We start from the raw sequence: 17110 nt of genomic DNA on the forward strand, positions 1-17110 counted from the left end.
TTTGCAAATTTGTTGTGAAGACTAAACAATTTACAAGCAGAAACACAGCGATGGATTATGATATTAAGTTTTTTGGGAATTGCAGCACTGATTGGCTTATTTACTTAGCAACCTGCTCATGTTCTTCTTTTTATGTTGGTCAAACCTCCCGGCTCCTGCATATCTGTATATCTGAGCATATGAGTGACAGCAGAAATAAGAGGGTCTCTAATGCTTTATATAAACATTCTGTCCAACATGCTTCTGCACAGTTCAGATGTAATATTATTGATCGTACTGAGGGTGAGAGAGTTAATAAGGTAGGTTGCCACACAATACTAAATCAAAAAGAAAAAAGGTAGATAATTAAATTAGGGGGCTTATTTAACACAGGTTTAAATGAGCATTTGTAATCAACCAATAGTATGCATTTTTTGCTTGTGACTGAACAGGGATTGTGTATATATAACAAGTTGATGTCATTTATTAAATGTTATCACTGAGGAAGACTGTTATGCTAAAACTGGTCTGATTATTTTATGGATAGGGTGTTTTACCCACTATCCTGGATGGTGTTGCTATATTGAAAATAAAGGATATTTCCTCCACTACCTTGGTGCTGGCTGTTTTTCTGTTTTGAGTCTACGACACAAGTAAACCATACAAAATTACTGGATGTCATCAAAGATGACCAGTTGGAATTCCATAATTATGTATCACATGTAATTAAAAAAACTCATCAAAAACTAGGCACATTATACAGAGTAAAATCCTACCTCACTGATATAACCAGATGTATCGCCCTAATTTCTTACTGCTGTCTCTTTATGTTACTCCACTCTTCACTGAACTTCAAGTCTAACAACTGTCTAAACTTGAGAAATGCTATAATAAAATAGACAACTTTTCAGTAAACTCTAACAACAGAAAATACCTGTGAGTAGCCCTCAGTGAAGTAAACTGGTTAGAACTACCAAACTACCACATCACCTACCTCTCTCTCTCTAAGCTAACTAAACTGCACTGACTTATCTATAATTCAGAAAGTTGTGCAACCCTTAAAAACTTAATACAACACTACTCTCTCAGTAGACTTTTATGCTCTGAAGAAAAATCACTAATCACTATAACCAAATCATCTAATACTGCAGGTGACTCTATATATTCAAATAGTGTAGCTAAAGTATGGAACCACATCCCTCAATCACTTAATCTATTCAGAAATCAAACTTATTTAAAACACAAATAATACTTTGCCTATCAAATTAATGGATCTGTCCCGTATGTCTTCAAGATAAATACCACTGCTATCTTCAGCTTCCCATTGTCAAACCATTTCTCTTCACTCAAACTCCAATGCCCTACAGCTTTTATGTACCAGTACCTGAATAGTTTTACTAGCATCTCCTAGCCAGATACACAGTTTTGTGACACTGCTCACTCCGCCTCTATTATTCTAATATAATCTTTATGATATTCATATGGATTTATATATATATATATATATATATATATATATATATATATATATATAAAAACCTATGACCCTGTTTTATATACCATATCTTAACTAACATATGAATATTTTCTGCCCTTCCTATTTCCTTCTCTTGCCTCATTCCTTTGAATTTATAGACACTATTCATATGATCTGTTATCTGTTTCACAATCTCACCAATATGCTTCTTCAAATGCTCAATGTTTAACATCTACTAATGCATAAGTATATTTTATACTGTAATAGTTGTATTTACTTTCATATGAATGTAATCTAATTATTAAATGTGTGTGTAATTCGTAATGTGTATTATTTAATGTCTGTTCATGTATGTTACTGAATGTCAGTTTAAAAATGATCTCGTTCTCCCGCATCTATTTTTTGAATTGTTGATAATTGGTGATCCCATGTGATACAAACTTCATTATTCTCCATAATGCTTTGTGGTTCATGTTTCCAATGCTTCTCAGCTACTTCAATATTATAATGCTCATACAATCCTCAATGCAACAGTCTTGCCACATTATTATGTCCTTCAGTATACAGGCTCTCTGCCATTAGTGTTTCACATACAGAAACAAGATGTGTGAGTCTCTGGTTCTGTTTTACAGAACCTGCTTTTGTCTGTTTTTCCCACATGTTCAATGTACTTTGTAAACCAACATGTACATAGTCCACTATCCTGGGTCGCTAATATTGACCTTTTATCTTTTGGTTAAAATTCACCTCTCCTTAACCATTCCTTTATCAGATTCTGCTCAACATGAAGTTTTTCCCAGAGGACTCTGTACCTGCAACTATATTTATGCCTTTTCCACATTTCTTGCCTTCTCAGCTGATCCTTGTCCTTATATTCTTTTTTTTTTTTTGGCACATTCAGTTGCTGTCTGATTTTGCCTACTTCTGGTTTGATTTCCATTCTTGCTTGACACCAATATACCTCTGCTAAACTAAGCAGAAAAGTCATCTTAGATTTGTTGTCTTCATGTTTCAAAACTTTCACTACATTTGGGTCTTGTGAGGCCAACACATATGTATGCAGCCTGACAACTGCAGATCTATACATTTCAGGAGGCCGATATTTCATTCAGAATGATGGATATATAATCTTGGTATCATACCTCTCAACCTGGAAACATCAAAAATCTGGACAAGGCCCATGAAAAATAGGTACAAATCTGTACACTGATTAACATCTAATTTGCATACATATTTACGTAACCCCACCCACTCCAATGGAATTGTGGGACACAACTTTCAAACGCAAACTGAAGGACAACCAAAATATGGTACCAGAGTCCTGCAGCCATTCCAATGTCCCATTACCTGGCTATTTCGCCCCATTTTCCATAAACTCTAATGTGTGCATACTGCTTTACTAATACAGTGATTATTTGGATTTTATTTTACATTTTACAGCCCAATGCATAAATAGACATCTGCTAAACAAAACACTGTCTCAAGCGAAAATAGACTTGGCATTAAAAGCGTCTCTGCCCTTAAAACTCACATTCATTGAAACAGCATTGAAACCCACACAAAATTCAAAGAAAATGCATTTGGTCAGTGGTGGATACTGTTTTCAAATCAGTGGCCCGTTTCACACAAAACAAGAAACATACATGTTTTCTTTGATACACCTTCCTGACATTAAATTATATTCCTTGTATAATACAGCACACTTGTTGGACTATAGGGCTTTTGCTTAGGCAAGGGATGTCCATTCCATGCCCCATCAAATGAATAAGTCAACTGGGTATAGCCAATGGTGCCATAAGGCAGGGCCATATAGAAGTGGGGAAGGGAAGTGATTTTAAGCCTGAGTGTAATTTGTAGTCATGCTGCTCTGAAGTACAATCTTAGATAGGGTGACTTACACCTCCAATTTAATACACTTCATATTAATGTGCAAAATGCATAGCCCCAGAACACAAAACAGAATTTGCACGATTGAGAATCACCCAGTTAAGTAGTTTGTACAACTTCATCACATGAAATAAAATTGACATGACTGAAAATCACCCAGTTAAGTTCATTGTACACCTGCTCACCTGAACACCCTGCTGTACTGCACAACTAAATACAACACAAGCACCTTCAAAAAAATAAAAAGGCACACCACCCTCACACACACACCCTACTACTACATTCAACTTATCCTTTCCATTTGACCAGACCTGAAACAACCAGGAGGAACGAGCCTTCTAAATATAGCCAGAGCTTCTAAATAAAATAAATCCTTGCCGAAGTGACAGGCGAACATTCTAAATCCGTTCCACACAGCCAGAGCTTCTAAAACATTCAGCTAACAGCCAGGCAAGCTTCTAAATAAAATAAATCCTTCAGCCAGGAGGAGCGAGCCTTCTAAATACAGCAACCAGAGCTTCTAAATAACATAAATCCTTGCGAGCCTTCTAAGTCACCCATTGTACAACTGCTCACCTGAACACCCTGCTGAACTGCACAACTAAGTAACACAGGCACCTTCAATAAAATGAAAAGGCACACACCACCCTCACACACACACACCCTACTACTACATTTAACTTATCTTTTCCATTTGACCAGAACTGAAACAGCCAAGAGGAACGAGCCTTCTAAATATAGCCAGAGCTTCTAAATAAAATAAATCCTTGCTGAAGCGACAGGCGAGCATTCTAAATCCGTTCCACACAGCCAGAGCTTCTAAAACATTCAGCTAACAGCCAGGAAAGCTTCTAAATAAAATAAATCATTCAGCCAGGAGGGCGAGCCTTCTAAATACAGCAGCCAGAGCTTCTAAACAACATAAATCCTTGCGAAGCGACAGGCATCAGGCGAGCCTTCTAAATCACCCAGTTAAGTTCATTGTACAGCTGCTCACCTGAACACCCTGCTGTACTGCACAACTAAATAACACAGGCACCATCAACAAAATGAAAAGGCACACACCACCCTCACACACACACCCCTACTACTACATTCAACTTACTTCTTTCAGTTCAGATAAATCCTTTCCATTTGACCAGACCGAAACAGCCAGGAGGAACGAGCTTGAAATACAGCCAAAGCTTCTAAATAATATAAATCCGCGTTCTAAATCCGTTCCCGGTTCCCGCTCACAAAGCATTTGAACCACATCTGAAACCGAAATACATCGTCGAGCTCATTTCCGACAGGCTGCTGGTAGCCCTGATGAGCATACGCGATGACGTCAGCTAAAGCGCGAAAAATGAAAAAGTGCAAAAAATAAAGAAAGAAAATCGGAAATGAAGGGGTGCCACTCGGGAATCGTGGCACCCCATTATTTGGACCCCAAAATTCGGTAAAACACGAGTAATTCGGGACAGTTGGGAGGTCTGCTTGGTATACACTGATTTTTATATATCATTTGATAATCATGAAGCATTTTTCTTGTTTACCTGTCCAACTGATCCAATACCTTTTGGGGCCAGTCAATCAACCCAAAGTCGTAACTTAGAACAGGAAGAGCAAATTGGTGTGGGTCTATATTATATAATCGAACTTTCAAAACTTCAAATCCCATATGTTCGACAAACTATGATCGAAGTTCGAAAGTTCTAATATATAATAAAAAAACAAAAAAACAAAAATAAAACTTACCTTAATGGTGCAGGCAGGGGGGCTGCACACCCCCACACCCCCTACTTAAATATACCAACTCCGAGATCGCACTTCAGTGCAGAAAAGGGAAATTCTCCCATTCTGCACTGAACGGCACCATTATGCTTAACCTTTGAACACTTGAAATGTCGATCATATGGTGTCGACCATATGACGTTCGATATTTCAAGCGCTTGAGGTTCTAATAGGAACCCAATTGGTGTATAGCTTGGACTTTGTTCCTACAAGTCAGAGCTATTTTCAGTAGTAATTTTAGTCTTCTAAAATATTCTTTACTGAGTTTTTTTCACATTTGTTCGTGTTTTATTGTAGATCCTTCATCAATTCCCAGATATTTATACACTCCCTACTGCTCAAGTTCCTTTATATCACATTCCTGTCCCAGACCAATATGTTCTTGGTGCTGCAACTTTCCTGCTTTAAATGTTGCTTTTGCACATTTATCAAGGCCGAATGACATTCTCATTTAGCTGAGAAAATTTTGACCACTTCAGTTGTGCAAAAAGAAGATGAGAAGTCTTAATACTTTGCTGTTTTCTGGGAGCCAAATTGTAACCATGACCTAATCTGCAAACTAGACAGCTTAATATGTTAAGGACAAGACAAAAGAGCAGAGGTGACAGTCACACTAAAATATCACCCTTTGAATTTTTATCCCTGGGATAATAATTTGTCCTTTATCATGGCTTAGTTGCAAAGTGGTTTGCCACTGTTTAATGGTCACTGTAATGTATTTGATCAATGTAGGGTGTATCTTATACATCTCTAAGCACTCCTTTACCCATGAATGTGAGATGCTTTCAAATTCTTTTTTGTAATCCATCCATTCCATACTTAGATTTTTCCCCTTATTTCAATTCCCCATTATGACTTATTTAACAACAAATGATCCTTTGTTCCATATGACTTTCTTTTGTTACCCTTTTTTTAGTCGCCATGACTGAGTTTTCTTCTAAATGACTATAAACTCTGTAGGCATTGATTCCAGTATATAAGTTATAAATTGTCAGAAGACAAATTATGGGTCTATGCTTTTTAGTATATCTTGCAGGTTCACACAAGTAGGACTATCATTTTCCCTGTTATTATCCAGGTTGGTGTCTCTTCAGGGTGTGTATATAAATAGTTCTTACTCACAGCTAAATCTTCAGATAGAGATGTTAATACTTTTAGCCAGAAGTTTAATTCTCCATCTGGGCCAGGGGTTTTCCAATTAGGAGCTTTTCTTAATTTTGTTTCAATGTCTCTGGCTGTTACTTCATCCTATTTTATATCTTGTAATTTGAACTTCTAATTCTTTCTTTTACTTTTTCTATCCATTCAGTATCTTTGTTATGTTCTAGAGAATCTTCTTAGATATGTCTCCAAAATGTGTCAATTTCTTCTTTTTAGTGGTGTTTCTATTTCTTTTGCATTGTTTACCAATTCACTATAAAACCTTTTTGGGTCTTCAATAAATTGCTTATTTTGTACTTTTCCTTTATAGTTATCTGCATATCTTCCAAGTTTTTCTGCCTGTGATGATATAGGTTCATAGGTTCATAGGTAGGTACTAGGCTATATGCCCGAAGGCATTGATAAGCCTAGACAGAATGTGTTGGCTTTCACCGCCCCCTTAGATTAGTTCCCTGTGCCTCTGTCCAGCAGAGCCACTGAAGTGATCCCCGGGGTAAACTTTCTGTTTCCCATCCACTCGTCAAAGTTTCTTTTTCTTTTGAAGAGTGTTAGCGCGGAGCTCTGCCTAATGTAGATTGGAATCTTGTTCCAAAGCATGGGAAGTCTCTGGGACAGGAATCTATCCCTCCAGCACATCCTATTTATTGTTGTGGTGAGGTTTAGATCCCTGGAGCGTGTGGCTCGAGGAGATATGGTTTTCTGTAGGTGGAGCATGTCCATCAATTCTGGGTTGGACATGGCTTTGTATGTCAGGCAAAGATCACCTCTGAGTAGGCGGTATGCAACCGAGTACAGCTGGAATTTCTTCAGTCGAGCTGCATAGGGCATCTTTAGTTTATTATTTGCAATAGTGTATGATAGATCCTGTTCTGTTCTAATACTTCACACTGCTTTTATCACATCTATATTTCTAAGTATTTTTGTTGATCTGTTCCCTCTTCTATACTCCTCTAACAGTGACACTTCTTGTCTTAATCTATTTATAGTTTTCTCTATTCAGTACTTCCATGATGGCATTTGATTTCTTCCCTTCCTTTCCCTTACTGCCCTGTGTTTTTATGGTAAGACTTTATCTGTTATTAATTTAGCTGCACAATAATATATCCTATTTACTTTTGTTATATTGCATGAATTTCTATAGACAGTCTATTGCGTTCATTTGTTTTCTCAGACTTCTAACATTTTGGGTCTTACTGATTTTTCTGTAGTCTATTTCATTCATTCATCTTAATATGTCTATCCATCTCTAATAAATCAATCAATTCTTCCCTTAGATCATTTTCTTCTAAACTAAGGGTACAGTCTTTGTTCTCTGGTTCCTGCAGGCATAATACAGAAAATTCCATAAAATCTTCCTTTGCCATATTTTCTTCAGCTTCACCCTGTGTCATCCATCTGTTGTTCTTTCATATGAGAACTCACTGTCTTATCACTCTACAGCTTTGACTGCATCAGTATTGCCACAGTTTCCTGTTCCTTCCCTTGTTGTGCAACTCCAACTGAATTTTTGTATTGGTTTCCTACTGAAGGTTCCAAAGTATCTTCATATGGCAACTGATCAGATGCTTGCCACTCCAATGGTTTCTCCTTAATATGGGATTCATTATTCTGTCATGCTGTGATGTTACCAGAGTTAGATTTTCTACACTAAATCCTTCACATCACAGTTAATTCATAACTTCAGTTTCTAGTTCTTTAACTTCTTCATTACTAATCCTCTTTTTGACTTTCTCACTTTGTTTTCTTATTTTTTGTATTGTAAAATTTTCTATATCTGGATGCTTTTGTTTGTATTTCTCTCCAAATATTTTTGGTGCTGCTTTTTTGTGTTGATTAGTTTTGCTTTCTCCTTTGCATAAATATTGCACCATATTAAAATCTATTTTTCTTTCCCGTGTCCATATTTCTTGTTCAGATGTCTCCTGCTCCTCCTGTTTCTCCTTACTTGGGGGACTCGTTGTTCCATCATGCTGTGATATAACTTGTGTTAGATTTTCTATGCTAAATCCTTCACTTGGTGTGTATTCCATAACATCAGCTTCTATTTTTTTAACGTCTACTTTATTAATCTTCTGTTCTATGTTCCCCCTTTCTGATCTTATTTTTTTATTTAGAAATGTGAAGATTGGAGGAAGATGGGCGAAGGCTGCCAGCCTAGTCAAATAGAATTTGATACATAATTCTATCAACTGTATAAATAAATGTAAAATACAGGCTTGTATTTTAAATGAAAGAAAACACTGTAAAATGTGAACTTCAAGATTGTTGCATCATTGCCATCTGCTGTAAGGAAAACCAAGCCAAGCATTTCAAATGTGTCTTTTGAAGTTAACAAGCTCTTATGAATCTCTGTGATGTTTTACAAGTTGGCTCCAGTGAGTCTGAATGAAGGCTTCATGCCCATTGTTTTAAGGTTAAAGTTAAGGGCCAGAATTTACATATAGAAGGTGGTTTATTGCTCTGGTTTCTGCTAGAGTGTATATGTGAAATGTCTTGTATTGTTGTAGTTTCCTGAGCAGGTGTTAGCTTGCTAAATAATGCAGTTTGTGGCCTGAGAAAACCTAAGTGTCAAAATGATGTAATTTGGGAGGGCCTCAGCAGATCTGTTGGTTAGTGTTTAAAAACTATTGTTCAGTGAGAGACTGTAAGCATTTTGATCTTTAATATCTAACCCAGCACTGCTTGCTCTTTGTGTATGTAAATAAGATAATAGCACTGTGATTTCTCTTAGGAATAGTTAAACTTAGAAGAAAGTTAGACTAAGTATTTTTCTTTGACATCAGACCTGTCCTACTGTATTATTTTAAATTTCTGTGTGATCTCTGAACTCTTAGATATCTCTGTGGTGTGGGTAGTATTGTCTTGTGTTTTAATTATTTATTATTAAATATTTTAAAACCTTTACCTGTGGCTGGTTTATGTAGAGATAATTTAACCTCTAAAGTACATTACATATTTACAGATTTTACTGTCGAAGTCACTCCAAATTAAGCTTTGACTGCTTAGTCATACTACCATTGGATTATAATATTGCACAGTAATAATTGGACACCCTTTTAAGGACCTTTGGGTAGCTGATAAATTAATAAGCTGGTGGTGGCAGTAATTACTACTGTATAGTCTGGGTAAAGGTGCACAGCTGGAGAATCTGTGTCAGCCTTTCCCAGGAGTGTCTGTGAAGTTGTATAAATACTTATCTCAAAGTGTGGGTGGGTGTCAGCTACCTGGGTAGGGACACGAAGCATTGGTTTGACAGAGAAGGTACTGGAGGTTTTAGCTTGCCCAGCTGGGCTAAGACCTGGACCCTATAGCTGTGCCAGTGGGGAGTCTTGTTGGGGACCTGGTGAGCAAAGGAGCAACCAGCCCCAGACTGACTGTGATCTCTGTGTGCACTTAAGGGAAATTGTACTTTACTGTGTGTATTAATTATCCTTTCCTCTTCTAGGAGTTGCCCTCTCTGGCGTCAGTGGTGAGGATTGAGGCTCCTTGATTGCTGGGCCAGGGCACAGGTGTCACAAGAAAGTTTCCATATCTGAGTGCCTTTGCCTGTATTTCTCTTCAAATATCTTTGGAGCTGCTTTTTTCTATTAATTAATTTGGCTTTCTCCTTTGCATAAATATTGCACCATATCAGATCTCTATTTCTTTTTCATGTCCAGATTTCTTCTTTATACCTTTCAAAAATGTCTAGATTCTGTTCTTTATATTTTCATACTTCCTCAGCTGCTTCTTTTTCCAAACAACCCAACATTTCTTGGTCTATATAATGTTCTTTCATGAATCTGTTTTATTAATGAACCCAAATTTGCATTTGAAGCTTTTGACAGTTTTCTTGTGCAAGTATTTTTCTTTCCCTTAATTTCTCTCATAATCTTTTTATACAGCTTCTGTCCAGAAATTCTGTTCTTCTTGCATAATAGTAACAATACATAATTTCTGTCTTATCCTTAATGGTCTACTCTTATCATCTTTATGGCTCTTTTCTGTCCTGTCAGTTTTTCTGTTTTTTGTGGACTACTACTTCTTTCTACAACAGGGGGACCATCCTCCCCCTGAGCCTGGCTTAACCCCATTATAGGAATGTTTCCATGTCTTGAAGATTCTACACTATCATTTTTTCCAAACTTGCCACCAGTGTGCTTACCAGTATTGTGCACTTCGTTATCTTGGAACATATGCAACCAGCTATCTTTTCTTATTTTTAACCTACTTCTGCGCATGATATATGCTACATAAAATACAGTCGATATATATATATATATATATATATATATATATATATATATATATATATATATATATATATATATATATAAGTGTTGTCTGGTGAGATTTTGTAAAAACAAGTCCACCTCATCAAAGTACTCACCAAGACTTGAAGATGAATTCAATTCCAGCAATACTACTCTCCTTTGTTTGATAATTTTATCATCTTTCGATTTTCTCTGTATAATGTAACTAGTCTATTATGAGTCTTTTTTAACCATGTGTGATACATGGTAGTCAAATTATAACTGGTCATCTATGATTACACCCAGTAATTTTGGTCTATTATGGTGTTGTTGGCAGTCATTATAGTGAAAACTGCTGTTTTGGTACAGATGTGTTTTGAGGGTAAAAAGCAGTAATGTATTTTTTGGGAGAGGGGTAGTATTAGTTGTGAATTATTTAGCAGTGTTTCAATTACTAAGAATGGTTATTGTGGGAGGTCTTGGAGTTCAGAGAGTGATTTGGCAGAGCAGATTAAGGCTGAGTCATCAGCATTTTGAACTAGGGTAGCATTTTTTGTAGCAGTGTAGAGGTCATAGATGAATATGTTGAAAGGTATGGGGCCTAATATAGATCCTTGTAGGATACCAATAGTTCCAGGCAAGAAGGTGGAGGAATCATTCTTCCATTTCACTGTTTGCCCTCTGTTTGAGGGGTAGCTACAGAACTACTGCAATGAAGAGTTGGTGAGCCCTAAGGATGAAAGTTTATATAAGACTTTCTGGTGAGAGACTATATAAAAATCTTTTGATAAATCTAAGAAGATGGTGGAGACTAGGCTTCTATCATTTCTATGGGTGTTGACAGTATTAACAAAATTCAGCAAAGCTGTAGTTGCACTGTGATAAGGATGAAAGCTGTTTGAGGTTGAATACAGAAGTTGGTTACCCATTAGATAGTTGAGAAGTTGCATATGAATATTTTTTTTAATATTTTGATAGGGAAGATAAGATGGCAATTGGCATATAGTTCGATTAATCTGTATTGATTCCACCCTTGTGCAATGGAATAATGAAGATATTTCCATTGTATTGGGACTTTATTTTGAGATATGGATTGATTTATCAGAATTGAAAATGGATATGCAATAACTCTGCTGCTATTTTGAGATACTTGCAACGTAGACTGAGAGGGGCAGTAGTAGTAGGCTTTAATTGTTTGAAGATTTTAAACATTGAGTGAGGTTGCTTAATTCACTATGGACATCAAGAGCTTGACTAGTCACCTACTTGGTTAACGACAGTACAGTCTGTATAAAGTGGATATTAGATTGGTTGGCTATGGTATAATTTTGTTTCTGTGTGTTTGGTGTTAGCAGTATCACTTGTCCTGGATTTAATAGTTTTTGATGGAGGCTTAGAAATATTTTGGATTATTAGTGTGAATGCTTTGGTTGGTAGATTAATAGGCTTCATTGATGATAAGTTATGTTAGGTTTCTTAGCTGACTGTATGCCACTAAAGTGGGAGTTGTTTTATTTTTTACAGACCTTCCATGCTTTGTCTCTGTTTCATGAGTTGCCTAGTTGCTAAGGATAACCATGGAGATGGCTTTCATTCCTTGTATTTTGTGAGGGTCTAGAGTATTTACAACACATAGGAAGATTTATTTGAACTCAGAGACAGTATCATCTATGGGGAGAGTCTTTACTGACTCCCAGTTATAGAGATGAAGTGTATTAATAAAAGTATCTCCATGAAAAGTAGCAAGTTTTCTTACCAGATTGCAATCATATGTCTTGGGTCAGTTGTTTTGGTATCTTATGGTGTAGATTGGTAAGTGATTACTTAGACCATTTGACAGAGTTCCATGGGATGACATTTTATTTGAAGGGGATGATAGGATCCAGTAGAGGGTTCATTGTCTGGATGTAACTTTGTTATATCTAACTGATATGGTTATAAGTTGGGTGAAAATGTACAGATGTATATTATTGGTTGGATTTTCAGATTGAATGGTTAGCCAATATATATTAAAATCATCCAATATTATGGTTTCATAAGGGACCTTTGAGGAGGGTGTGCAGAGAATATCTTCCACTGTTTTAGCATTGTTACCTGGGGGTACGTATATACCCATAATTTTGACTGTATTGTGAGTGTTTAGTTTTAGAATGGCTATTTGGGTTTCTGAGTTAGAGAAATTTGTGTGGGAGAAGGGAGATATCTAGTGTATTTTTATAGAAAATAACACTGCCAACTTTCTTTTTGGCTCTCTCTAATCTGATAATATTATAGCCTGTGGAGTAATTTCTTCATTTTTTGTTAACTTTGGAGCCAGATTTCTGTGGCAACTAGTATGTCAGGAATGTGTACTGCTATCCATGTACACACTTCAGGGAGTTAGTTATAAATACTTCATAAGTTTGTGCGGTATATATGAAGGCCAGGGTGGGACTGTGGGGATGTGGTAGCAATAAAGAAACTGCTGGGGTGTGCTGTCTGGTGCCTGAATATGATGAGGTGGGCCTGTGCTTGGATGGATGTCACCACTACATTTTATGGTTATGAAGGTCTAATGGTACAGGCAAAGGCATTTTTGCTTGATTTTGTGTTTAATACCAAATTTATGAATAAATGGCTGTTGCTTTAGATAATTGCACTTGAACAGTTGGATATATGAGTGCTGATATAGATAGGGTGTGGTTGAGAAATGAGGTTCAGGGGTATTCTGCTTGGAGAACACAATGTAAGATGTTTGCTGGAATTGTGAGGAAATGGATGTAGGTAGGATGTTAAGTGTACAAGTAGGAGACAAAATACTAGTGAGATGAACTGTGGGAGAAACATGTTTCTTAAAATAAGAAACAGAAGGTTTAAAGGCTAGAAGATAAAGGTGTAGTTAAGATATGAAGCAGGGAGGGATTATTTGGGAAAATTAGACATTGAAATATACAATAATAGATTGTTTTTAGTCTGAAGACTTACAGATGATTTTGAAATGTGTGTTGTTAAGCTGATTCAATACTTTCTGTTTGGTTACATGGACTCAAGGGCTCTGCAGAACATGTGGCACTGACGGTATGTGAGTTGTCAATCAAACATGTTCCACCATTTGGTATTCAGTCAAATAAGCATTCAATGAAATGACATAGACCCATGGATAGATCAACTGATAGTCAATAGACATAGATAGATAGACAGATAGATAGATAGATAGATAGATAGATAGATAGATAGATAGATAGATAGATAGATAGATAGGAGTAAGTTTGTGCCTTTGTCATATTCTCTAGGTTCTCCTTCTGGACTTCTGTCAAAATTTCCAGTCTCTGGATACCCAAGTTTTATTCACTCTGCATCAACATCAACTGTTCCCATTTTGTGTTATAATCCTGTGATCTCTTGTGTCACCTTATAATGCCCTTGTATGTTTGGCATCCATAATTTCTCCCCAGCTCACCCTAGGTCTTTTCCATCTCATAGTTCTTTCCAAATCTTTTCCCACAACTTATGCTCCAGTTGGTAAAAAGGATTGTCCCAGATATAGGACCAACAGGACCATAAACATTTTTACAATTGAAATGTTATGGTCTAACTCAAGGTTCAACAATTTCCATTTCCTTAGTTTTTCACATAACTTTGATTTTGTTTTGTCCCTTGATGCCTTCCGTACTTCTTTCATCAGCCATGCTCCTAGGTACTTCACCTTATACTGTCCTCATAGAAATGGACATTATTGTACCAGTTCATAGGTATTGGCAATATTAAAAGATATTGACTTAGTTTTACTTTTATATATCTTGTACCCTGCTAGTTCCTTAAAGTCTCACAAAATTTTGAATAAGTTTCCTAAACATCTTTCTGGTTCTGTTACATACAGTATCACATCATGTCCAAAAAGTACTATTTTCTGTTTTTGCTCCTATCCTTTAACTGTAGATCCCCTGATATTTTTAGCTAGAGGGTCTAAATAAATAGCAAACAATAATGGGGACAATGGGCATTCCTGCCTAGTACTTCTGCTAAGGATAAACTCCAGAGAAAAAGACCCTTCTCTCTCTCTCTCCACACTAGCTGTTGAGTGATAATAAATATCTTTAATAACTTAATTAATCTTAGTGGACCACAGCCCTTCTCATTACTTCCCAGAGGTAAGCCCAAAGTACCATGTCAGATGTCTTCTCTGTACACAAACGTACCAGAAAACTTCTCTTGGATATTAGAAATATCAGTCACCCAAATAAATTCAAAACTGCTACTAAAAACTATCTTAATAGGATATGGATCTGTCACTGTAACTACCCACCCTGAATATTTCATACCATAAGCATCTCCTTCCTCACAACTAACTCCCTTTTCTAGCTAATAACTTTTCTTTCTTACTACAGCATATATAGTGATCAGCTTAATGAAGTACTCTAGACTTATTCTCCGAAATGTCTGCTCAGCTTGACTTGAAAGATGTAAATATGTGCATACCCCCTGAATTTAATTCATGTACTTTACATTTTTGTGCATTTTCTTTCATTTTAATTTGTAACTCTTTCTTCTTAATCTTAACTTTTTATTGTATTCTGAGTGTTTGTTTTTCTACTTGATTTTTTTGTAATTTGTGGAGCTTTTCTCCCCAGGAATCCGCTGAAAAAGGGCTTTGGCTCAGTCGGACTAACCTGGTCAACAAATGTCAAATAAATAAATTAATTAAAATAATAAACCTACTATCTCCTGAAGCAAAAACATCCCAGCCCAAAAACATGTTATATCAAGGTTATAATATGCCCTACTCGTCACTGCATTAACCTCCTCTTCAGATACTGGTTTACTTCAAACTGCAGTTAACAAATACGGCGTTCTGTATTTTATTTGAAACATGGACCTAAAATGAACTACACCTACAAAAAAAACAATCCTGTTATAGGAAAGCAACCTTACAGGATATTAGTAGTTACAAGGTAACTGAGCCATGAGGCCATTTCCACCTTGCCAGTGCCCACTGCAAGGCCAGTAATTATTTTTCTCTACTTTTTTTATTCAAAATAATCAATGAATGCATATGTGTCCTCTATCTTCAAGTTTGTTAATTAGAACACCCAACTAAAAGCTTCATATCAATTGCTTCTGAGAAAGCTTTTTGTAAAACTGAACAAGCTTGCTGGCTATTCTTCCTCTGGGGGCAAGACAGCAGCAAACTCTGTAAACCTCTAGCAATAAGCTTTCTTTGTCTCATCTTACCTATCTTTGCCTATTATAAAAAAATCTGAGAGTTCACCTAAGCAAAGCAGTTCTTCTTTGTAAATAATACTCTCTATATATGGTTGAAATGTCTTCAATGCTGTTGATTTTATTTCATATGTCTAGAATAAAATAAGTTATTTGCTTTATGTGGTCATTATCATTACATGTAAGATACTACTGTCATTGTGCAATCTATGTCTGTGTAATCACTTTTGAATGTCAGTATAATCTCTTGTACTCTTCAATACAGCCTGGGTAGTGGCTGAAAAGGCCATTTCTGCCAGTCCACCTACCCACTTACCAAATAAGTGAATAAAGTAAAATAAAATTAAATATTCCTTTTGTTTTACAGTATTTTTCTTCTTTCAATAATTGTTCCATTAATGTAGTGAAATGGGGTCCTTTATAACTGAAAATTATGCATAAGAGCTTTTGTTCTGGGATTTTTTTCTTTATTGTAATCAGTACTGGTACTGAACTTTTTACCACAGCTCATTTTCTGTCAGTGTCCTATTCCTGTCTGGAGTAAAGGCCTGTAGAATTTCCATATGGATGACTAGGTTTAAGCTTTTTGACAATCTAAGTATTATGGAGCTATGCTGTCTTCCATTACATTATGACTGGTATGCTAGAACTATGCTCTCTCCCATAGCATTATGACCATGATGGAGCTGTTCTCTCCCATTGTACTATGACTGGCATGATGAAGCTTTTTTCCTTCTCAAAGTATTATGAATATGATGGAGCTATTCTCTCTCTCAAAGTATTATGACTGGCATAATGAAGCAATGCTCTCTCCCACAGCATTAAAAGCATGATGAAAATGTTCTCCCTTCTACAGAATTATGACAGGCATGATGGATCTATGCTCTTTCCCACATTATTAAAAGCATGATGGAGCTATGCTCTGTCCCACACTATTAAAAGCATGATGGAGCTATGCTCTGTCCCACACTATTAAAAGCATGATGGAGCTATGCTCTGTCCCACACTATTAAAAGCATGATGGAGCTATGCTCTGTCCCACACTATTAAAAGCAGGATGGAGCTATGCTCTGTCCCACACTATTAAAAGCATGATGGATCTATGCTCTGTCCCACACTATTAAAAGCAGGATGGAGCTATGCTCCGTCCCACACTATTAAAAGCATGATGGAGCTATGCTCTGTCCCACACTATTAAAAGTATGATGGAGCTATGCTCTGTCCCACACTATTAAAAGCATGATGGAGCTATGGTCTGTCCCACACTATTAAAAGCAGGATGGAACTATGATCTGTCCCTCTGTATTAAAAGCATGATGGAGCTATGGTCTGTCCTTCAGTATTAAAAGCATGATGCAGTTATATTCTATCACTCAGTGTTAAAAGCATGATGAATCTATGC

This window comes from Protopterus annectens, chromosome 1.part0 (genome assembly GCF_019279795.1).
Source record: "Protopterus annectens isolate FY-2018-M chromosome 1.part0, PAN1.0, whole genome shotgun sequence".
In the NCBI taxonomy this organism is placed as follows: domain Eukaryota; kingdom Metazoa; phylum Chordata; order Ceratodontiformes; family Protopteridae; genus Protopterus; species Protopterus annectens.